This window comes from Jaculus jaculus, chromosome 5 (genome assembly GCF_020740685.1).
Source record: "Jaculus jaculus isolate mJacJac1 chromosome 5, mJacJac1.mat.Y.cur, whole genome shotgun sequence".
NCBI classification, from domain to species: Eukaryota; Metazoa; Chordata; class Mammalia; order Rodentia; family Dipodidae; genus Jaculus; species Jaculus jaculus.
In genome coordinates, this window is record NC_059106.1 from 112,642,239 (window position 1) to 112,668,061 (window position 25,823).

Here is a 25,823-nt window from a genome sequence, read left to right on the forward strand (position 1 = left end):
TGAATCCTAAGGATTCAGGTTCTATTCACCAGTACCCACACAAGCCAGATGCACAAGGCGGTGCATGCATTTGGAGTTTGTTTGTAATGGCTAAAGACCCTTGCATGCCCCTCTCTCTCTCTCTCTCTCTCTCTCTCTCTCTCTGCCTCTCTGTCTCTTTCTGTCTCTCAAATAAATAAATGAAACATTAAAATGTATTAAAAAAGAATCGTGCTGAGAAAAGTACTTGAAGAACTATAGTCAGTTAGGAGTCAGGAAGAGAAAGATAATCAGTTAACAGGTCTTCAGCATGGAGATCTAGAAAGGCAGTTAGGATTACAGAGCACATTGGGTGCAGAGGGAAAGTATATAAAGAACATGCTGTTCCCCAAGAAACAGGATTATAGACTACAGATGACTAGACCTTGAGAAATGTCAACAGGCTCTGGACCAAACAGAAGTATCAGTTTTGGTGAGTGGGAGCTTAGTGGTGACTTGGCCCAATTTCAGAGAAATAATTATGCAACAAATCCAGACTAGATAGGAGGAAGAAGCAAATGACCCCTGGAGACATACAAGCTACAGAGCAAAGCCTTTGTGTAGAGACACAAGCACAGATCGAAGTGTTCATACTGAACTGGTGCTGAGGAGTGCCAAAGCAAGGAGATAGGATCAGGAGTGAAAGATGGTGGTCACTCATATAGATGGGTTCTGTGCAATAAGTATTAAATATATGTATTCATTTAGACTTCCTAAGAGACTTCCTATATGATCATGAGTACACCAAAGGTCGAACTGGTACCCACATGTGAATAATTAGAAAACAAAGTGAGATTAAATTCTAAGCAATACTTAGTAATGTTTATATTCTCCATTTATTTTTCTATAGGAAATTCAAGTACCAGAGAGAAAGGGTAATTAGAATATTAAGAGCCAAAATGTTCTGAGCTATGTAAAACACCACTTTATAGCACAGCTATTAAAGGACTTTAGAAGGATCGGACAAGACAAGTAACAAAATATACTGTGGCAAGTTTAGTTATGTGTCTATTGTGAATATGAAAATATCTAGCAATTCAAGGATGTCTGGACCCTGTGACTGAGATGATGCACAGTGGATGGAGAGAGTCATGGTTAATGGTCAGTACTGGAGTGGTTCCTAGTGCTTTCACTCTGTCCTGTTTGATACCCTGATGCTATAGATGTTTCAAGGGATTCCTGAGTGTGCGGGTGTGTGGGTTGGTGGAGCAGCCTCACATTATCTGTGTGCACTAGTCCCCCTTACCACTGCCTGGAGAACAACATGCAACAACTAAGGGAGGATTCTGAGCCAAACCACCCACATGTCAGCATTGGTTCTGCCATTTAACAGCTGTGTTATATGTGACTTTAAGAGAGTATTATTTAATATCCATGTAGCTCCATTTACTTTTCTAGTGGGGATTGGTTTATGTTATAAGGTAGTCATGAGAATTAAAATTGTATATACTTGTAAAAGGCTAGCATATTTATTAAGTAACAATCTGAGTATAATACCAATCTAAGAAACTGCTATACTTACTAATTTAGCAAAATATTTTATAAAAACACATTAATCTAGCCATTTACAAATATTTTATACGTAACCCTTTAAATTCCTATAGAATTGTGTATTGTGGTAGATATTTGCATCCTTATTTTTCATATGAAGAAACTAAGAACAGGTAGATCAAGTGAGATGCTCCCAGAGAAGCCAAGCAAGTCTTTGGAGAAGGTTGGCTGAGAGAGAACTGCTGCATCATTCAAAGCATGTCAGCCCAGAGGGATGTTAGCCCATGGGGATGCAGCCTAGGGGGATGCTCCCGGACTTTCCTACTTCTCACTGGTAGTGAGTGATATCTGACTAGTATGTGTAACCCATGATGGTAGATCTTCTAATATGATATGAATGCTTTAAATCTGGGTGGAAAGTAGAATAATGCCTTCCTCAAAGAAGTCCACTTGCAGCTACATTCCTTTACATGGAAAGAGATCTTTACAGATAATAATAAGTTATGTATCTGAAGATGGAGAATATGTTGGCATAAACGACTGTAATGTAATTCATGTCCAGCCTAACAAACCGGAGCTAGTACATAAAGCATCATTTAAGTGACTCAGTCACAGCAGAGTACCCTCACATCAGGTGACGCTTTCATGCTGCCCCTCAGATTTCACAATTTGTTAGGATGACTCACAAAGCTGAGGAAAACCCTTTGATTACAATTACAGTTTAATTATTAAACTCATTTCAGACTTTTGACCTCCAGAACAATAGCAGCATAAATCTATGATCTTTTAGGACATTAATGTGTAATGATTTGCTATAGCAGTACCAATGAACTGACACAAACAGTGTGCTCTGAAGGTATAAGCACGTTGTAAGGATGGAAACCTACCCATAAAATGTTTAGAACAATAAGTAAAAGTAGAAGCTACTAAGTTTTATTTGGTGCACAATGTTTGAAATTTATGAAACTACTGAAGCAAATTCAATGTTAAATTCTATCAACACACCTAAGGAATTTGGGTCTTGACTAATATTCCTGTCTTTTGGCAGCCTAAACATCCAATCTCATGCTCCATTCCTTGATATTTCTCTTCCATCCATCTCTTCTCTTTCTCTCTTCCTTCCCTTTCTCTGCTCCTCTTCCTCCCTCCATGTTTCTTTTCCTTTCTCTTATGAACCAAAATATTGAATGAGAAAAATCTGCTCTTGGTGACTTATACTTATTGCCTTCATTTCTCAGGTGACATGTAATTTTCCTGTCCTCACAGTTCATGCTATTTCTCTGTGCTGCATTGACCCAGTTGGCTGCATGGCAGAAGGTTCAGGAGTCATATTCTGCTGGCTTTGGCCACTTCTTGATGTTGCATAAAGTCAAGAGCATGGGCTGTCTATTTTCATATCCTCAAATTAAATAGCTGCACATGCCTTACATTCTGGGGAAGAAGCTCCTCACCAGTCACCTTGTCCAGCCATCTAATTTGACAGATAGAGAATATAAAATCACCAAAACAAATAGACAATTTTTAGTCATAAAAAACCTTTGATCTAATCCAAACATAGGCATTGATTTAATCTTCATTTTATCACCTGTCTCTGGTTTGAACTTGGCAAGAAAGTATCTCTCAGCCTCCTGAAAGATTGTTCTAATGAATAATCTTTAGACTCCTGCTCTCACTCTGTTGGTCTGTGGAGGAAGCAGTGCAGGGACTGAGTCTTGACAGCCAGGCCTAATATGTCATTCAGGTGCTCAAGCCATGAATGATGCTGAATGACATGCAGTAGAGTGATTGAGGGCCAAGTTAGGACCACAGTGAGGATCACAGTGATCGAAGATTTTTAACTAGAGAAGAGTGAATTTTAACCTTAAAGAAAAATCAGAATTTGGTCTGGAGAAATGGCTCTTGCTACAAAAGCATGAAAACCTCATTTCAGATGTCCTAAGCCCACATAAATGTTGGGTGTGGTGGTATTTGACTGGAACCTCAGATGTGGGAAGGTAGAGACAGAGAATTCCTGGAGTTCACCAACAAGCTAGTCTAGCCAAATCAGTGAGCTCTGGGTTTAGTGATACATCCTGTGTCACAGAAAAAGTAGGGATTGTGGAAAATAACTGCTATTGATCTCTGGCCTCCACATGTATGTGCATGCACATTTGCAGCACATGTGCACACATACACATAAAAACACTCATGCGCAAAAAGTCTGGTTCTTTAATTTGGACTTGGTTATGGAATTGATTTCAGAGCCAGCTGCTGGATATGGCTTACTACTCTGAAATGACAAAGCTCCACTCTGCTCTCAGCATGGGGCCAGAGGGTGAGCAAGCATGGAGCTCCTCGGACATCTTGGGAAGAGCTGTGTTCAGCGGGAGCAATCTGCTGGGATTGAAGAGAGGACGACCATGCAACTCCAGATCATCACTGCTAGTCATAGTGGTGGGAAAGCAGAGGCATAGGTGAGCTCTTTCACATTCTCCTGCCAAACCCCACCGGCATCCTGTGGCTGCAGTATAAAGTAAAAACATTTTGTTATGGACACAAGTTTCTTTGCCTCTCAGCAATATCTTTGTGTACTTTCTCAACAGTACTAAAAATGCCTGGTCATTCCAGAAACTCTACAAAACTTCTAACTTCCCAGAGTATTTGTCTATGCTGGCATATACTCCCAAAATGCCCTCCAAAGACAGACTTCCCTTTTCCTCACGCACTTCAGATAGTCCAGTTTATCCAACTTCATGAAGTAACTCAAATGTTATCTCCTGTGTAAACTCTCTCCCCCTTGACCCCATGAGGGAATCAATATCCCCTCTGCTTCCACATTTCTCTCAATGCACTGCAATATTTTTAACATACCTTTTTGAGGTGTCAAAGAGAGGGTAATACACTTGGTTTGTTCCTTTGCAGTTCTGAACACAAGGTTCTCATTCATGCCTACCAAATGAATAAATGATCAGTAAAAACTATTCTTTGTTAACTATCTACTGCAGGTCACATGTTGCGCTAGGTGCAGCATACTTACTAACTCGATTACTGTGTGGACACTGTGTCTGCTGTTCTGTGTACGTGAAGCAATCTTGAAAGCAAAGTCCTGCTGCATTTTTCCCATTACTTTCTCTGGAGTACCAGGAATTAAAGAGGTAGTACATTATTGTTCAATTCTGAGAATCTGTGAAATCTTCCTGTGGATATGAGCATGTCTTTTAAGCTGTTAGTACAAAATACCATAAATTGCCAGGGGTTGGAGGCACATGACTTTAATCCCAACACTTAAGAGGCTGAGATAGGAGGATCACTGTGAGTTTGAAGCCAGCTTGAGATTACATAGCAAATTCCAGGTTATCTTGGGCTAGAGTATGACCCTACCTCAAAAAAAAAAAAAACAGGAAGAGAAAATCAAACAAACAAACAAAAACCCCCATAAACTAGGTAACAAAGAAAAAAAAAAAGAAGGACCGAATAATTGTTACAGTCCTGGAACCTGAAAATTTCAATATGAAGTTACTACTAGATTCAATATCTGGTAAGGGTCCAGTCTACTTTTCACAGGGAAACTTCTCACCTTGTCCTAATATGGTAAAAGTGGCAAGGCAGCTCTCAAGAATCTTTAATTTTTTTAATTGATTAATTTTCATCTGTATTTCTGTGAACAGTTGGGGATTTGAACTCAGGTTGTCAGGCTTTGCAAGCAAGCACCTTTAATGCTGAGCCATCTCCTCAGCCCCCAGATTTTTAATAAAGGCACTCATCCCATTAGTAAGTCTTAACCTTCCTTATATTTTCAACTTTTAAAGACTATTATTATCTAACACTTTGGGAGCTTAAGATTCATATTAATTTTCACCATATCAAGTACCAAGGACATTTGTTGTAGTAAATAGGCTTTTGTTTTGTTGAAGTCATAGTGTTAGAAGTGTAAGTCAATGATCATTCACCCCATGGCTTTGGTGGAAGCACATGACAGAGCAAAACTTCTCACCTCATGGCCAGGAAAAGGAAGAAAGAGAAAGAGGACAGAGTCCTACCATCTCCTGAGAGCCTCTCCAATGACACCCCACTGACCCTGCCTGTTAATAATTCATCCACTTATAACTGTATGCTGGGGCCCAAGAGTCTAATCCATGAGGCTTTGTGGGACACTAAACATCCTAACCATAGTAAAATCTGTATATGAACTTGGAGAGAGGAAATGCCCATATGCAGACCACAACAGTGTATGCTGTCTAGATAGCTCTGACTTCCTCCAAACCCTGTATTTTCCTGAGACATGGCTTTATTTGTCACAACCTGTTCTTTTTGTTTGTTTGTTTGTTTGTTTTTTGTTTGTTTTTTTGTTTTTCGAGGCAGGGTCTCACTCTGGCTCAGGCTGACCTGGAATTCACTATGTAGTCTCAGGGTGGCCTTGAACTCACGGCGATCCTCCTACCTCTGCCTCCTGAGTGCTGGGATTAAAGGCGTGCATCACGACCCCCGGCTCACAACCTGTTCTTAAATCACCACATCAGGCTATTGGCAGCTCCCATCTTTGTCTCCCTTAACAGATGTAACTGTTTCCAGGCCAGGCGCCCCCTGTTGGCTATAGTTTTTGCAATAGCACTTTCCCCTGAATTCTCCATTTCATTTCCAGTTGCCTAGCTGTTTTTTTGCTTTGTGTTTTGTTTTTGTTTGTTTGTTTGGGTATTTTTCTACCTTAAGGCTCTCCATTTGTTTCTTCTAAAATTCCTCTCCAATTTCACTAAAGTACCAAAAAAATCATAAACTCACAATTCGTTCATTATTAGCATAAACAACCCCAACCAAAACGTGTGTAAACATTATAAATTATGCAAGTAAGTAAGACGCTCAGCAGACACACTATATGAAGGATATTTCTGGACATTTCCAGCCTTCCAAAGGCTGAAATAAAAACTGAATCTTCACAAGGGATAGACTCAGAAAGGAAAACTATAATTTAACCCAACTAATGGCTCTACATCCCTGGCAGCTCCCCAGGTACACTATGCTCTTATGGGCACTTGGGAAATTCAGCAGACCTCACACTGCTGCTCCAAAATCTCCATCATCATTTTAAGCAGGAGATTAAGAGATTTCATGTTGTTAAAACACTGTTATGGTCAGGATCTTGAATGACACAATTTAAATCAGCAGAAAGCTGCTTTGATTTCCATTCCCACAGGTACAGGCTTGGGGAAGGATGAAGAAACAAGCAGCTAAGGTCCTCTCAGAGCTGACTGACAACTGCAGCTGTATCTAAGGACAGCCAGGCAGTGCAGGTAGACAGCAGGGTGCCCTGCCTCATTGATTTTCCTAATAGGTCACTCCCATTTGAGTTCATTGTTCTTCCTCCTATGAACGTATAGGCCCAGGGCGAAAGGGAGGCCTGCATCATGTTTCAGTAAGCGCTACCTGAATCCATATAAGCATATGATTCTGTCTAAAACTCAATAATTCACTGAACTGACATCTTTTCAGCATCTCCACAGTCAATGCCTTTCAAAGAACAGTGCTGCAACTGAACTAGAAAATTAGAGCTTTTAGCTGGACTCCCTGGAGCTGCATATGTAAAACAGAATAATAAATGATTGTCATTTCAGTCCAGAGCATAGAATTAATCATGGCCAAAGAGGGAGTCCTGAGTCCTGCAGGAAGGGCCATCAAGGGTCACTGGTCACCACTGCTTGCCAGCAATGAAAATCCATGTCTCCTTAGTGATCTGGAGTATCTGAGTGTCATGTCTGCTGTTGCACAAAGCCTGTGTAGAACCCACTGACAGGAGTACTATTTCCCAGTGCAGTTTCTTTCCTTTCTATTGAAAAATTCAAAAGCTTAGCCTCAGGCAGTGGAAACACAATCCATCTAGAAGCATGATGATCACATGTGTCACTCTTTCCAAGCAGGAGTAGGGCATGACAGGAGTCCCTTAGCCTTGGGGAGGCACAGTGGGACAGGCAAAGGTTGAGACACTTTCCTTCTTTGCCAGAACAATGAGATCACTAAGAGACCATTTGTCTAGACTCTTCAAGCAAAGGACATCTCATAGCCACCAGCCACATGAATAGGAATACACATTGAGAGCTGATTGGAGTGTGTGTCTATAAGTAGGTCAGCCATGGACTTGGGACCTTCAGTGCAAAAGCACCTGGAGCCTCAGTAGTCACGGGGTTTATCTAGGACCACAGGTATCGGTGATAGCTGGACAAAATGTAATACTTGATTTAAAGCTGAATCAGACCTTAAACAAGATCCTTGGGGCAATTCCTATTTACAGTGAATGTGGTCATTTGGCCAGGCTTAGGGTATTATATCCTCCTCATTAAAAGACAAATTACAGCTCTCTGATATTTACCTAAATGATTTCTTATCAAGACAGATTTTGTTTTCTCTTCAGTTAATGTGTAGGCATTTCAAAGACAGGTTGCTATTTCCACAGGCTTCAGTTCAGCAGAATAATCTGAACACAGGATCTATATGCACAGATGACTTTTGTCTACAAGTCAGTGTCACAGAGATAAGATACCTTAGTCTATCTAGAATTTTTTCAAGATTACTGAGGGAAATGGGTAAAGTGCTTGCTATGCAAGCATGAGGATCTGAATTAAATCCCCAACACCAACATAAAAATGCTAGTCATGGCAACACATATCTGTAATCTAAGCTCTGGGAAGGCCTAGATGAGAGAATCCCCAGAGCTTGCTGACTAACTAATCTAACTAATTCAGTGAGTTCTAGGTTTAATGCAAGATCCTGTCTCAAAAAAAAAAAAAAAAAGTGGAAAATGACTAAGGAAGACACTTGATATTAACCTCTGACTCCTCCCCGACACATGTGCCCACACCATGCATGCACATATGTACACTCTCACATTTGCACACATGCATACACACAGGTGTTCAACACACCCACCCCCCACACAATCAGCATCCAAAAAGAGGGAATTGAGACTTGATTTGCCACTTCTTGTGAGAGAAGGGATCAAGTAGAAAGTAGTCCACAGAAGGAAGGCCCACAGTGGGGAATTTTAAAGCGAGCTTGAAGGGAAAACTGTTTGTGCAGGTAGAAAGATGCTATAGATAGTGGAAAGTTCTCCACTGTGTCTTTGGGAAAGAAATGGCATGCATAGCTCTCACCTTGGGCCTCTGCATTTTCTTTTCTCTAAGATCTTTGCTTTGCCCCTGCCACAGGTCATTCCATCATTTCAGGATCTGACCTGTCACAGACCACACCCTGTTCTCCATGCCTTTCTCCTGATCCAGGCTCTACCCCAGCCACCCTAGGTCTCATCTTCCTCAAATAATCCCACGTCATCTGTCTCCTATCTTTCCAAGGCTCTAAAATTCCCTGTGCCTCGAAAATCCCATTAGACCTCATCCCCTTTCCTGAGAATCAGAATCCTGAGGTGTGAAGAAATGTTTGGAGAGTCTTCTTAAAGTGAAAGAAGGTCTCCTAAGGGATTCCTGAACCTCCCACTCCAGTCCTTCCTCAATGTTTCCCCATAAGGTTATAAACACTCCCAAAGTTTTACTGAAAGAAAAACCAGTATATCTAAGAAGGTAGAAGAACCCAAGTTGACTCTGCCCAACCAAACTTGTGCAAAAAGAGTTCCTAAGAAAAAGATGGTGTGTGTGTTGGGGGGGGGGGGCTTGCTTGTGTTGGCTGTCCTTCACTATTAATTTGATGGGATTTATAATCCATTAGATAAGCCTGCCACTGGGAATGCTTGTGCAGGCATTTCCAGAGAGCATTTAACTGAGAGGGAAATAGCCATCCTCAAAGTGAGTACCATATTCCAACAGGCCCAAATTAAAAGGGGCCATTGCAAAAAGAAGTTTGTACCTACTTTTACTTCTTTCTGAGTAAGTGTGTCAGTTCTTGCTGCTACTATTTTCCCCTGACATCAGACTCCAGCTTTTTCAGCCTTCCAATGTCCACTAAATACAATGACTGTAGGTATCTCTCAGGCCTCAAGTACTGTTTAGGGCCTGCTAAGACATCCAGCTGCATGGGCAACTACAGGGGTCTTTGTCTCTCTAAATGAGCATATGAACATTGTTAGACTACATAGACCCCAGCATATAAGCCAATCTAATAAATAGACTTTTGGGCTGGAGAGATGACTTAGCAGTTAAGCGTTTGCCTGTCAAGCCTAAGGACCCCAGTTCAAGGCTCAATTCCCCAGGACCCACGTTAGCCAGATGCACAAGGGGCATACGCGTCTGGAGTTCCTTTGAAGTGACTAGAGGCCCTGGCGTGCCCATTATCTATCTATCTGCCTCTTTCTCTCTCTGTCTGTTGCTCTCAAATAAATAAATAAATAAAAATAAATAGACTTTTGTAACACACATGCATTCTATTGCTTCAGTTCCTTTGAGAAATCATGTCTAATGGTGACCATGCCCAGGTCCTGAAGTATACTTTAGTGTGATGAAAACACATTTGAGGGGCAAACATATGTTTCACTTAATCCTAAATGCAATAAAACAGATTCTACTTGCTCATACCACCCAATCTTAAAACTTAAAGAATTAAAAAAATACTTATAGAATATCTCAGACTTGGATCATGGTCAGTTCATAGGCTAAAATAATTACAACTAAGAGCATGTTTTGTAATAAATAATCATCTAAAAATCAACCATTATATTTATATATTCACAAAATGAATAAAATATGACTTCCCTAAGTATATTTTATAGATATATCTATTGCAAAAAGAGTCCAAAGTTCAAATCTCATTCTTATTGAACTCAATTCAATATCAAGAAATGTCATGCCAGAGACTCTAAATTTAGAATACTGCCACCTGAGGAAGAAGCAGGGTCTGTGTGCAAAGATGCACAGGTGTGTTTTCTACTCTAGTGTTCATTGCTGCCAGTGTGAGAGCAGAACATGGGGTTTTAAGAAGAGGAATATAGGCAGAGAACATGCAAACAATTGTATCTAAGGGTTTCATCAAACTAGCATTATGTCACCAGTAGCTCTTCTCTCCAGGAAAGCAAAGAGACAGACAGATGCTCTCACCCTGGGTATTGAAAGGGAAGCTTGAGTGATGGAGCTAGCTGTTCTAAACCCCTGTATTCACATCTGCCTATCTCTAGAGGGCAAGATTCTCCTAAGGGAGGAACCCATTTTCTTGTAAATAAACTTCGTGCTTTATTCAGAAAAATCAACACTTTCCAAAGAGGCTCAGTTCTACAATGTGTGGTGCCTCAGGCGAGAATAATTCACTAGTTCGTGGGAGAAAAAAAATATTGAACAGTACCTCTAGGAGACTTTTGGACAACCTATTTGGAATACGCCAATCACAAATATTCATTAAACCCCTTGTGTCTAAACCAGAGCTCTGAACTGTAGGGAGACAAAGAACCAGAGTACCCAGTGCCCACAGGGAACTCACAAACTAGTAGCTGATGGATGCCTTCTCTTTAAAGTTGTATGATCAAAGCGAATTTCTACATACTTTGTCAAGTGCACTGAGTAATTACAAGTACAATAGACCATTCTCTTCACCACTTCTTCAAGGAAAAAAAGGAAAGTGATGCTAATAGTCACCATCTATTAAGAACCTGTCACCTTAGTTCCTTGAAGGGAGCATCCTGATACCATTTAATTTAAATACTAATATTTATTCAGATGTTTGTGGCTACTGGGGAGAAATGTCTTTTGTAAGAAACTCTGAAAGAAGCTCCTTACCTCCTCTAAAGAAAAGGCAAGAAGACCAAACTGGGTCTAAAGATGTTTTAGTCAGCCCAGAGTAAAGAAAAACTGTGTCCTCAGATACTTCAGGAAAAGGAGAGAGACACTGACACTGAGTCCATGTGTATCCTAGGTAAGATCTCCAGGCTTCTCACCATTACATCCAGTTCATGTAATTTTTATACAAACACTACATCCTATTCACCTTTGGACTGGCATGGCCTTCAAAGTATACTGTAGAGAAGCATTCCTCCAGGGTGAGAGGACACCTACTGATGAATTGTTGTTATGTACAAGACTCTTAGTACCTCTGCTGCTAGGCCATTCTCATTCAACTCCAAGGCTTGTGCTATCTTTGAGTAATAACCACTCATTTCCCTTTACTTCTATTGTAAGTATATTGATTTCAGACAATTCAGTATTCTGGGTACTAAAAGGAAATTTCTTATATACACCAGGAACATGCTGTATCCTGGGGGCCTTGCTGTGCTTCTATGCTTGGATCCAATGATTCAATGTCTCTTGCATTCTCAAAACAACCCCTCCAAGGCTCCTGCAGCCTGGCTATTAAATTTTGTTTCAGTACTGAACTACTCAAAATTATCTCTGGTATAATTTATTAGATCTGCAATGTATTTTAAGTACCATAGTTTATTCTACTTAAAATGATTTGTGTTTTAAATTTAAGTTGAAAAGGGACTTTAAAAATGACTAGTTTGGGGCTAGAGATGATTCAGTGTGTAATGTGCTTGTCACAAAAGCAAGAGGACCTAAGTGCAAATACCTAGCACCCACATAAAAACTGGGCATAGTGATGTATATCTATAATCTCAGTGCTGGGATCCCCAGAGCCTTAGGACTAGCTAGTCAAGACAATTTGGTGAGCTCTATATTCAAAGTGGAGAGAAACTAGAAGTTAGCTACTGTTGACATCTGACCTCCACACATATCTACACACATACACAAGCTCTCCCTGCACACATACAAATACATATACACACATCTAAGCCAAAATCAATAACTAGTTCAACTTCTTATTTTATTGCTGAGGAAGTGAGTTGCCATGATAGGTTACCAAACTCTAAGTATTAATCTAGGACCCTTTCCTATTTGGCTGCTAAGAAATCAAATGACATACCATGATTTGGCACAGATAATTATAAGAGCAAGAGGAAAATGGTAGCTGCAAATTGCTGTTTCTAATATAAGGGCACTAATTTGAGAATCAGAGACTTGTAAAGATGCTAGACAACTGCATCTTGTCTTTGTAGAACAATGGTCTCTCCTCTCCTGAAGTGACATATGCCCTCCTCCAAAATCACAAGGATCAAGGGGGAGAAGATTATGACCCTGAGAGGACACAGAAGATGCAGCATATGTGGCTGTATTCCTGTCAAAACCATGCCCTGGGGCAAAGGGGTAACTGTGTAAGCTAAGGAACTTAGTGTGTTAAAGAAACAAGTGACAAATTAGAACAATTCTCTCCACCAAGCCCAAATAACTACTTGGGTCCAAACTACTAGAAAATTCCCTACGTGTTCAAAGAAATTAGAGGCCACAATGGGTGCTTGTGTTTTCTTTTGTTTTCTATTCCTTTTTCAAGGTAGGGTCTCTTACTTTTAGCCCAGGCTGACCTGGAACTCACTCTAATCCCAGGCTGGCCTCAAACTCACAGGCATTCTCCTACTTCTGCTGGGAATAAAGGTGTATGCTACCATACACGGTAGGTGCTTGTATTTTGTCAGTCACTTTTCAACAAGAAAAAATATATGCCAGGGAGTGGGAAGAAAATCACTGAGATTTGAGTAACCCCTGCCACCAGCCCTACCATTCCTCTTCATAAACCAGGAGAAAACTAGGGGTGAAGCACAAAGCTTGGACACAAACTGTCTCAAACTCATCCAGATTGAATGGCTAATATGTTTGAATAAATTCAAAGAATGAATTATGGATTTTGATGAACAACAAAGCCAAATCCAAAGATGGATTGTTTATTTAGTAAATTTGGCAGGTGGGAGGTTTTATAGTGAGTGATAATAGTATTTCATTCAGTCTATCTCTATCTATTATATTCCAGGTAGTATACTCAGAGTAGAAAATACATAGGCTACTGAGAAAATGCTTTCCTCCAAGGAACTATTATTCTTCCTTCAGGACAAATTTAATAAATAACCCACTCTACAAAATGTACAAAATGCTATGACAGAGGAACAAAAGACAACTAAGGGCAGTGAGGAATAGATTATCAGGAGTAAAACTTGTAAAGACAAAGATGTCTGAATTGAGACTGATAAAGTAAGTGGGCATTCAGCTGGCAGAAAAGTATGTGTGATATTTGTGTGGGAGATAATTATAATAGCATATTTGTAAGAACAGACAGATAAAATGAAAGGAGTACTTTTAAGAAGTGTGTGTGTGTGTGTGTGTGTGTGTGTGTGTGTGTGTGTGTGTATGTGTGATATGTATATGCAATTATATACATGGGTGAAGAAATGTGTGTGTCGTAGCACAAGCATAAAAGTCAGAGGACAACCTTAGATCTTGGTCCTCACCTCCCAACTTAGTTGAGGCAAAGTCTCTCTCTTCTTCTTCATTGCATCTTCTACTCCAGCTAGTCTCTGATGTGTTAAAGATGCTCCTGTCTCCACCTACCATCTTGCTGTAGGAGTACTGGGATTACAGATGCATACTAGCCATAGATTTACATTGTTGTGATAAAATGCTTGACAAAAGCAACATAAGAAAGAAGGATTTATTTCACAGTTTGAGAAGGCATAGTCCATCATGTACAGAAGGCACAATGGTAGTCTTGGTAGCAGAAGCATTTGTCTGAGACTCCTCATGCCTACACGTACCAGGAAGCAGAGAATTCATAGAAAACAGAACTGGGCTATAAAACTTGAAGACTTACTCCCCACTGATTCACTTTGTCAAATGGAGCTTTAATTTCTAAAGATTCCATGACTTTCCAAAACAGTACAGCAAACTGGGGACCCATATATTCAAACACAAAACTATTGGGGGCTCCATCATAGTCAAACCCCAAGGAAGCTTCAAGTAAAGGAGACAATTTTCCATACCAAGGGATCCGTCCTGTCCATTGAAGGCTTCAGAGTAAAACCTGAGATTTCCTGAATAATAAATTTAGCCTCAAGACTATATCATGGAAATCCTTCAGTTCCCAGTTTCTTAGCTATATTCCAGATTCCGATCTTACCAACTGCTACATCATGAGAGACAATGTCTTAAATAAACTAACTAATACATAACCTGATGATTCAGTTTTTCTATAGGATTCTGACTGACACACAACAGGTGCATAATATGAGTTGACATAAAAGAGAAAATCTTTTAAGTAGTTATTCTAGGGACTGGAAATGGATCCATAAAGGAGATTGGCATCAATATTAAGATTTTGTTGAGGAGCTATGGCATGGCTCAGGGGATAAAAGCACTTGCCACACAAACCAGGGGGTCCTGAGAGGGCCTCCGTTGGATCTCCAACACCCAGGTAAAAAATCAAGAGTGGCCAATCATGCCTGTAACCTCAAATTTAGTATGGAGAACAGTGAGAGGAGAATGTCTGGAACTCACTGGTCAATCAATCTGACCAAAATATAGCAGCTTCAGGTTCAGTAAAGACTCCACTGCAAGGAAACAACTTAGAAGAGAAATAGGTTCTTCTCCTTTGATCTCTGTATGGCAAATCATCTGTGCACACATATTTCATGCATACATTATACATACATACCACACATACACACCACACATACACACTATACTACACATATCATACACACCTACACATATTGTGCCTAAAATTCAGACAGCTCCTGTGAGGAAAGACACTAATCTCTACATGCATACACATACATGTGTGTCAGTCCAAACATGTACACATACACACACACAAACACACATAAAAAACAAAAATTTTGTGTATCATGCTCAGAAATAGGAACCTTGTAATATAGTTGAGCAGGAGCATTGGAAGACATTAGTTAAGGACTTCTATGCCTATGAGACAAGCTCTTTGTAAACCCTCCAAATGGTGAGTGGATTAAATGAGGAAGAACTGCTGACAATGAAAGACGGCTTCACACACACTATCTTTTTGTCATCTGTGTCCTAGAATTGTTCTTTCACTATCCCTGCTTCACCTGGGTGTCTATTGCTCAAACCTCTTTACCTTCCTTTTATATTTTGTGCTAAGTGGGTATATAAGAAACACAGGCTATGCTGGTGACCAGAATTTCAGTTCATCTACCTCTCAAAGAACCCATGTGCAAGACCTAGGAACACAGATACTTTTTCTATAATCTGTTTCCCCAGGCCCATCAGCATTGTAATTGTCATCTTCCTGAGTGACACCCTTGGAAATTCATCACCATGTCACATTTGGCAGCTGTACCATGAGCATCCTTTATTTATGTATGATTTGAGCACTGGGGAGTAGCAAGCCTCTGCAGATCTACAGGGCTGCTGATTTGAGAGAGAAGCATATTTATTCACAACTGTCCTGAGCTGCGTGAGACCTTTACACATTTGTAAGTAAATAGACTGAGATTATTCATGCTTTCTGTGCAGGTACCATCCACTGCCTTCCCTAAATTCTCTAGGTGGCTCCAAAGGGGGAGAAGGTACCAGCCAGTCAGAAGGTCAGATCATCACCAGTTCTTTGTTTATTGCCTTGCACCTAACGGACTCTCAGCTGTGCTATAGATTGGTCACTAAGCTACCAGGAAAATGTGATTACCTTCCTGTGCATGCTATAGAGAAAATTCCATAGCAAGAAGCACCAGGGAGGGACTTCAATATATGCCCCTGAAGTCAGCCTCACACAGGGCCACCCAGGCTTGACATCCCTGTCAACTCAGCACACTCAGGGCCAAGTACTCCTAACCCAGAGAAGGCATAAAATCTGAAGTGATTCCTCATCAGTTCTGACAGCTTGGCAAGGCTTCTATGACACCATCATGCTCTTAGAGCCAAATACATTGGATATGAGTCAACGAGAGACTAAAAATCCAGCTTAAAATCACACTCAGAAAATATTTCAAAATTCCTGTGACCTCGATTTTTCTTCACTTTTGCCTTTCTTGGATGGGTAAGGAGTCTTTAATAGTTTTAAATATTAACCTAGAAAAACCTGTATTGTTTTTGTCAAACTCAAGTTGCTAGAATAACTCAAATGGGATACTGGAAGAAGTTTGTCTGACACTTTGGGCCTGGGAGAAAAATCATACAGTGAACAACGTGTCTCTAAAGATTTGATTGTCTTTCATTTTTGCCTATAGAAGCTTAGGGACCCACATCTATGAGCACATGTGAAGAGATGAGGGGGTTTTGCACTTAGTGAGGGCTTTACATTAGAGAGATTTTGGTAGAGTTCTAGTCTGTGATTACAACAGTGGAGGCAGAGTATCAGAATTCCCACGTAACATTGAGTGTGCCATAAACCAGCAGCCAGGCTCAAGGTTTGTCAGCATTATGTGAGGCAGCATGGAGAGTTGCAAACTCTATGTCTTGGTCTTCAAACCCCATGTTTTAGTTCCAGCCTTCCTTGAGGAGAACCATTTGCTGTGTGCTGTTGTTTCATTGTAGTTGGCTTTCTGTACTGTATCTGATTATAGGCCAGAAATGACACATGAACAATGCTGGGAGTTGGTGGAAAAGTGCCCTGCTGGCTGTCAGGCTCTCCTGTTTACTAATTTTCACTTCCCACTTTTTATATTTTCCCAGACACATCCCTTGCTTTGAGCACAGGCCCTAGACAGCACAGAAATGTAATAGATCTACATGCACAATCTGTCTGAGAAAGAAACCCATGTTCTTCCTTAGCCACTCATCCTTCCCCTCAATGAGGAATTTCTATAACACTCTGTTACACATGCCCAGAGTCATAGGTTTTCACATCCCCATAGGTTACAGATGATATAATCTGCATATTTCACTCTTTAGTCCACAAATTCAACAAAAGGATAATACATTTCGAAGGTGAGTAACTGGTAATAAAACATTAAGGCATGTCTTTCAAGCATAAAGTATGTTTTAAAGTATATATGAGACCTACATTTGAGTATTTCTGTAAGTATAACAGAATTATAAAGCAACTATTACAAAATTCTAAACTATGACATTGTCAGAGTTAATATTAGTTAAGATCGCCTATGAGCTCTACAAAGATTATCAGAAAGAGAAGGATTTTAGAGAAAGAAAAGTCTGTCATTCCACCTTAGACATGTCACTATATCTAAGAATAACAAGGAGGTGATGAGACTCATCACAAAGTGCTCTCTGGAGACAAGATGTCACACCCTGGGCACACCTGCCCTCAACCTTTCCCCATGTTTTACTAACCTGAAATTGAAGAATTTGTTCCAGGTGATCCTTTGAGGAACCAAGAACCAGGAAAGGAAAATGTGAAAATAGTGAAGGCTGAAGAAGGAGAAGCAATACTGGGACACAGGGAACATTTGCCTGAGAACAACTTATAGAAAGCTAGAGATCTGACATAATTTAATTTGGAGTTACTGGTCATACTTGGAGCAGTTTCACCCAAGGGCAATGTGGAAGAGAGGCCTTAAAACACCCTCACAAGGTCAGATGTGAAGAGGTTTTGCTACCATTGCAGTCAAGTCTCTCTGTGCATTTGTTTGTGGCTGCTATAGTGATGATGAGTTGCTCTGAAAGGATAGACAAAATGCAAACTGTGAGAGGGATGTGTAAATGTTTCATTGACTAGTTCCTAGAGTGCTCATAGTAGACATAAGCTCCCAGTCTACCAAAAAAGGAAAACATACGTGTGAGAAATTATAAAATGTAGCAATATCACCTGGTTGGTACTACAGATAATGGTGCAAAGTAAATATGAAAAGAGCTTAAAGTTATATGACATGTATATAGGTATAGTATTAGAGAAAATTATTGAATTAGATTGAGTATTGTGAAATGGAGTCACTCACAGTTTTCAAATTAGAGTTGGTACTCTCTACTAATTGCAGTCTCTGCAAAGGCTTAATGTGCAAAATGCAAGTTTGAGGGCTAGCATGAAAAAGGAGATGGTAAGGCTCATCAACAAAGTGCTCCCTGGAGACAAGATGTCACATCCTGGACACACCTGCCCTCAACCTTTTCCCATGCTTTACTGACCTGAAATTGAGGGAGTTGTCCCAGGTGATGCTCTGAAGAGCCAAGTGCCAGTTGGTTAATACCAGATACCAAAAATGGTAGTGAACTGCACAATGGCAGTGAGAAACAAGTGGGTTCCAGAATCTTTAAGAGGGCCTCTGTAGAAGAATTTGGTGAGTCATGGTAGGTGATATGTGAGTGAAAACCTTTGATATTTTCAATCCATGGCAAAAGTATGAGAAAGAGAAAAATCAAGTGAGCGATAAAGACAGGGGCTGAGGAGATGGCTCAGTTGGTAAACTGTAAGCATGAGAACCTGAGTTCAATCCTCAGCACCCATGTAAAAGCCAGGTAAGATGGGTCTCAGTTGTAACACTAGCACTGGGGAGGCAGAGACAGGAGGATCCCTCAGATTTGCTGACCAGCTAGTGTAGCTAAATTGATAGATTCTAGGTTCAATAAGAGACCCTGTCTCAAAAGAATAAGTGGAGAGCAATTGAGGAAGATACCTGTTGTTGATCTCTGGCATCAAAATGCACACATGTATATGCATACCCTCACTCATACATGTGTCCCCCACATTTATACACAAATACACAATGGTATCTTTGAATATTCAAGTACCCAGTACACAGTTCAGTTTGGAGGATGTATCTCAGAAAGATGGTAGGCTTTGAAGATCAGGATTTGAAAGACCTCAACTCTATGTGTTTGGGAAACAACACTGAGGACACAGCTGTGCCAGTGGCTAACCCTAATGAGAAGGGACAGGACATAAGATTAGGGGTTCAATCATCTACTTCCCTTTCCCTGAATGTGAAGGCTGAAAGAACTTAGAGCTCTTGTGATACACAGAATAGTTTTCCCCACAAAGATATTTACATCCTAGTCTCCAGAGCCTGTGGATGCATTAAGTGACATGATAGAGGCTCATTGAGGTTACAGGTAAAATAAGGTTGATAATTATTGACCTTAAAATAAATAAGTTGGGCTAGAAAGATGACTCAATAGTTAAGATGTTTGCCTACAAAGCTGAAGGACCTAGGTTTGATTCCCTAGGACCCACGTGAGCCAGATGCACAAGGGCACATGCATCTGAAGTTTGTTTTCAGTGGTTGCAGACCCTGGTGTGCCCATTCTCCATTCTCTCTCTCCTCTCTCTCTCTCTCTCTCTCTCTCTCTCTCTCTCTCTCTCTCTCTGCTTTTCCTCTCTCTCTCTTGTTCTCTCCTCACTTTCTGCTTGCAAATAAATTAATTAAATTTAAAAAATAAAGAAGTTGTCTTGGATTATGTGAATGGGCCAGAAATAATCACAGAGGTACTTATAAGTGGAAGAAAGAAACAAATGGGAATGGCATTGTGGGAGGATTCAGCTGGATCTTGAAGTCCTCGAGAACAGAAGAAGAAGCCACAAGGCAAAGAATACAAGTGGAGTTTAGAAGATGGAAAAGATAAGGAAATGGAGGTTCCTCTATGGGTTTCAGCAAATACTGAGCCATGCCGACCTCATGAAGTTATTCTGAGATTCATTTACTCTAGAACTTGTGTGGCTTTCCTGGGTGGGCATAAGTAAACTTCAATTCATCCTGAATAAGGAGGCTGCAGACAAACCAAAGATTGTTACAAATCCAACTTTGTGAAATAAATGAGTTTATTAGGGTTACATGTGGGAACATGGGCAGCACGCAGACAGCTGCCCCACAGAAAAGTCCTAAGCTCCTGCCCACCAAGTTCCTTTTGTATCTAGTTCTAAGTCCGCAAAACAGTTCACGCAAAGCTGGGTTCATAGCGCTACCTAGTGTTCAAGATGTAGAAGTGACTACAGGCTCAGACAACATAAGGCATAAAGGAAACACTTGGAAAATCATATGTTTTATGTACTCTGTCCTTGCTCTTACCAGGGATTCTGCTGGTCTCAGCAAACCCTACAGAACTGTGGGAAGGACGGCCTATTTTTCTGCAGTCTGTCACATAGAGCAGCTAAATGTCATCTTGCTGTAAGATGGAGTTACTTTGGCCAGACTTTGGAAGACTAATTCCAGTACAAGCTTGTCTCTTTAGGCAATTTGCCTCCTTTCCACCTCTCTTTCTGTCTCTACCTTCATCTCTCTCTCCCTGAACAAGTCTCAAGAATCCACTGATAAGATGCTGCTACCCTTCTTGCAGCAGTAGAGCCTTGCCTGGGAGGAACTTGCCCACAGCTCTTGGGAGCCAAGAGTGGAGCACTGAGCTGACAGTATGTGCAGCCTGGTCATGCACCCAGATGTGATGTTGGAGGGTCGGCCACTGGGAGTCAGTGAAGAGAGCAGGATCTCCCCGGTGGCTGTTGTACAGTTACTAGGACCACTGACTGTTCTATCAGGTAATGAGGAGCTGGGATAGTCCTGATGACTTGTGCCAAATTCAAACATGCCACAATAGGTTGCCAAGATCTTTGTGGAAGTATCAAAGAAGAGAAACGTCTTTAAATTTAATCCCAGAGCTAGGTAGCAAGCTGAAGCAGCAGGTGCACAGATTTCTTGGACCCGCTGAATTGCAGTGATCTGACTTTAGGAAAGCAACTCGCCTTCCACTGAAATCTTTGTTGGGGCACAGCAGACCCTCAAACTGACCCAGAGCCAGAACTAGTGCAGTTATGATGAGAGACTCCTGAGCTCCTCCTTTCCCTGCTTCCCTCCCACGTGCCTTCCAACTAAATTGCTTCTCAATTATATGTGACATAAACTTTCAGCTTCTTGGTTCCCTGTTTAATAGTCAGACAAATAATGGTCTTAATTGCTCGTGAAAGACCTGTAAGATTTTAGGAGGGAAAGCGGATTAGATAAGCAAAGCACAAGGCTGCCATGGCTTGCCCTGGAAGGATAAAGAGCTTCACTGGATGACAGCAGGGGCCCTGACTTTGGCTTCATTTTTCTTGCCTCTTCATTTCTTTGGTCATAGCTGTGGGAGTGACAGAGCAGAGAATACCACTTGGTGTGCTGTTACTGGTTTGAAACTGATCTTATTGCTTTGTGGAAAGAAATTGCAGGAAGCATTTTTAGATATTGATATCTGTTTGTCCAAGAGACAATGGTGTTTCATAGAGGGTTTCAACAGGTCAGTTTTACAAAGTGGATCAACCACCAAGAATATGTGCTTTCTATGTTTTTGAATGTCTGATTTTGCCCAGGATTCACAAATTTGCTCCTGGAATTTTTGACCATCTTCTCCCCACCACTATCCCCAGCCCCCAGCTCTGCCCAAGATTTAGAGAAAATACGTCCATTCTCTTTCAACCTCTGCCATCCCTCATTCTCCAATTTGCTTCATTTGAAAGTGGGAACTGGGATGATTTTATTATTCTGAATTATTAAGCATCGTATGTTGCCAGATGGTCTATAGAGTCCGTCTGAGCTGAGAATGTGTGTCATCGGGACTTCAATAATCTATCACAGGGGGCACATGTTCTGCAATCTTCACTTTCAATAACTGGTCTGTATTTCCAAATGGATTTACATTTTTATGGGCAACTGATGACTTCTCTAGAGACACATACCATGAACGTCTGGCTTGCTGTTATTACATGTACAAGTCATAAAGCTATGTAATAAGACTCGTAAAAACATGCAAATAGTCCTTTTCCAGGGAGGAAAGAAACATGATCATTCCTCAATCTAGGAGTTTGGAAAAATCACTGTGCTCTGCTGAGAAATCACACAAAGGAGGAGAAAGTGTCCCCTAGGATGTCATAAATAAATTAAATAAATATATGAATAAATAAATAAAATGAGTGTGCAAGCCAGTATGACAACTCAAGCATTTTGTGTGGCAGAGAAACCTCTGTGTTCACTATCTTGTTTCAAACAATGAAACCCTCTTCTCTTAAGCTCCCCAGCATGGAGGCCTCTGTCATTCATACTGTCTATCTCTAGGAACTTAAGCATGAGACCTACCTCTATGTCATATTGTCACTCATAATTCTACCCTTTATTCCCCCAATTGACATGGCCCTTTCCCATTGCAAATCTCAAAATCAATGTACTCATGCCTGATTTTATTGGTAGCTGGTGCCCTATCTTCACTAAAGGGCTTGTGACTTCTACTTCTTAGAAAGATTTTAAGTTCCCCAAGAAGATGTACTTCTTTTACGCCCCTCCCCCACACACCCATTGAGCCTGCTGCATACACTCCACAGCTCACCCAGGCACTGTCATTAGTAGATGCTCAGTAAAAGTTGCATGGTTAAAGTCTGCTTCTGAGTGGATTCTCAGCTCCATGCACACTCCCCATCAGCGTGGACTTCATCCTGCAGCCTTGGTGGATCTTTCCACACCATTTGAGAGCTTCACTCTCAAATGAACAACTTACCTGACAAGTGCTGTCCATGCTGTGGAGTGCAGCTCCAGCCCACTGTTGACGCTCGTCTCATATTTCTTCCTCTTGGCTCTGGGCTCCAAGCACAGTTATTTTCCCTCCCCTTGTGCCCACCTTCCTGTAGCGTCATATATTTCAGTCAGGCTCTTTGGTTCCTCTTCTTTGAATATTTGACATAGTTTGCTCATTATTTAGTCCTTAATGTTCAGTATTCATTTTTGCAGAGTTCTCCCTTGATTATTTAAATCACTCCAAGCCCTTCTATGATACCTATATAGCAGCTGATGCTTCAACTTTATAGTGCTTTCCACATATGTTATTTATATAATTATTTAAAAGTAATTTCAACCTCAGGGAAACATAAAACAGAGACACTCTTTATCCCGAAATGTCATATTCTCCTTCATTTATCACTGCAATTTATAGCAGATTCTCAAATGCAACAGGTACTCTGTAAAAATCTCAAACAAATATGTAAATAAATTCAATAGGTGGCACATTCTCAGTTGCCTTTTCTTCCTGGTCTTTTTCTGTCATGTTGAACACCAATACTTCCAGGCCCTGGCACTGGCCAAGGATATGCAGAGCATGCTCAGAGTCTGCTCCCCTTCAATTCTCCAGAGAAAGGATTAAGCTGAGATATTAAAACCAAGGCCCCAAACCTGGAAAGTCTCAGAGATGATTCAGCGAGTAGAGTGCTTGCCATGCAAGGATGAGGACCTGAATGTATAAAATGCCAGGTGTTTTAAGCCTCAGATTTGAATGTCCAGCTATCTCCTTCACATTGGCTGAGTTACAAGTTCCTAAGGTCATGTGAAAATTAACTTTTCTTTACTGTTCTCCACTTGCAAAAGATAAGAAAATAAAATAAAATTATCCCCCTCTGCTTAGGTTCCCTAACTTGGGCAGTAATACCATCCTGGTTGCTTTGTGACCTAAGTACCATAATTAAGTGATTATCCCTGAGTGCATCAGTTATGTTCTCATTGCTGCAACAAAATACCTGACCGGAAGCAATTTAGGAAAGGAAATGGTTCATTTTGGCTTACATTCCCAAAGGGTGGCAGGAAGAGAAACCCAACATCCCACCATCCCATCAGCAGGGAGGAAGTGGAGAAAGAAATGAAAGCTGGTGCTCAGCCAGGTTTCCCCTTTTGATGTAGTCCAGAATCCCCAGCCAGTGGGACAGCATTGCATGCATTTAAGATGGGTCTTTGAATCTCAATTCATTCAATGTATAAAATCCCTCACAGATATACTCAAAGATTTGTTTCCATAGTGATTAAAAATCCTATAAAATTGATAACCAGAGATTATCCATCACATTTACCCATATCTTAATCCCTCCAACCAGTCACCAAGTTCTTTTGCTAAAATTTCTCCAATGCCTCTTATTCAACCTACTACCTATTAAGCCTGTTATCTTCATTCAGTTCAGTGTCATCATTTTCACCCATACAACTTCAGTAGCTTCCTAGCTAATCATCTGCCCCTTATAACCACTTTGACTACAAGCCAGCTTCCAGTCACAGCTAGACTGGTACTTCTAAAACAAAAGTCTAATCATGCCACTTCCCTACCTAACCCATTGGTAACTCTTCATTGACTTTCACATCAAATCCAAGAACTTAGCATAGACTTCTCTTGTCATTCTTTCCCATCATACTATGTTGTAGTTTTCTTGAATGATGTTTTTTGTTAGCCTAATCTCTAGCTTCTCTGGGTCTTGATATACATTCCTGCTTTAACCTATATGATCTTCAGACCTCACATAAATATTACATTTTCCATGAAGACTTTCCAGTGCTGCCTAGATTAGGTAGCAATTCCCTTGCTTTCAGAACAGCCAGCCACTTGTACTTTTGTACCTGCATGGGGGTTAATCACTTGTTTCATCTCTGAATGTGTTCTGCTGTAATTTCCTCGTTGCTATCATTAAGGGCCTATGTTATGGTGGGATTTTACCCCAGACATGTTCCCCTTTTCTTAGAAATCTACATTAGGCTCATCAAGATACTAAAAAAAAAAAAAAAAAAAAAGTCAAGCAAACTGACCATAGATGAATGAACAAATACAAATGGCTTCTCTGCTTAAAAGGTTTTATTCAGGTCTAGAAGATACAAGCACAAACTTTATTTTGTATGGGCACAGGTAGGTGATAAATTAATTATGGGGGAGAATTTGAAATGGAAACAAAAGTTAAGCTCGGTGCACAGGCATGCTACTAGGCTGTAGGTAGAAGTCATATCTGTTAATAAAGCTTCAGTGTGTGGTGTTGAAAAGATAACGTGTAACTGTAAACATAAGAGATACTTGGCAAAAGACAAACGGTAACCTCATTGTAAATACTGAGTTTGCACTTTTTTTTTAATTCAGCAGTCCTCTAGTCATTGAGGAAATATAAATTCTGAAATAATTTTGAATGCGAGATAAACAAATGTCACATTGCTCTTGAAGCCTAATATGTGTCTGGGTTAAACACTAAGGATTCTAGAGCTGAATGAGGAAATGCTATCACATGGCAGATGAGCCCTGCACTGGCAGTCAGAGCCCCTCCTTGTAGGAGCTTCAGGAGTCACTGACCTTTCCTTAAACTTGGTTTCCATTCCTGTAATTTGTAATGCTCATACTTAGCTTTGAAGGATGATATGAAAAAAATGATAAAAATATTGAAATTGCAGTTGTTCTTAGTCCATTTGGGCTTCTATAACAAAATTTTATAGGTTGAGTAACTTATGAGTCTAAGCATAAGGCTCTGATGCTTTTAGTGCCTGCTGAAGGTCCATTTTTTGATCTCATACATGATCATTTCCTCATTGTGTTGTCACATGGCAGAGCTGGAGAAGGAGCTCTCTGGCATATGTTTTATAAAAGATCAATCTTTTCACGCCATTACTTTGAGGATTATGTTTTAATACATGGATGTAAGGAGAATGTAAATTGGGGTTTGAATCTGAAATATGCCCCACAAGCACTTGTGTTGAGCACTGCTCCTCCAGCTCATGGAACTAATTCAGAAAATTGCAGAAGTTTTGGGAGATGTTGCTTGACTAGACAAGGTAGGTTACTAGGCGTGGGTCCTAGGAGGTATATTATCCTTGACTCTTTCTGATCAGTATATGAAGTCAACAGTTCTTCTCTAAT

General features: G+C 40.5%; 1 long non-coding RNA gene across 1 annotated transcript; it reads right to left on the minus strand.

Moving 5' to 3' along the window:
- Positions 1-3,697: 3,697 nt before the first annotated feature.
- On the minus strand, positions 3,698-4,433 carry LOC123460616. Its single transcript, XR_006637129.1, has 2 exons — positions 4,360-4,433; positions 3,698-4,009 (listed from the first exon to the last, which is right to left on the minus strand). It is a non-coding gene; the product is annotated as an uncharacterized LOC123460616 (long non-coding RNA).
- Positions 4,434-25,823: the final 21,390 nt, after the last annotated feature.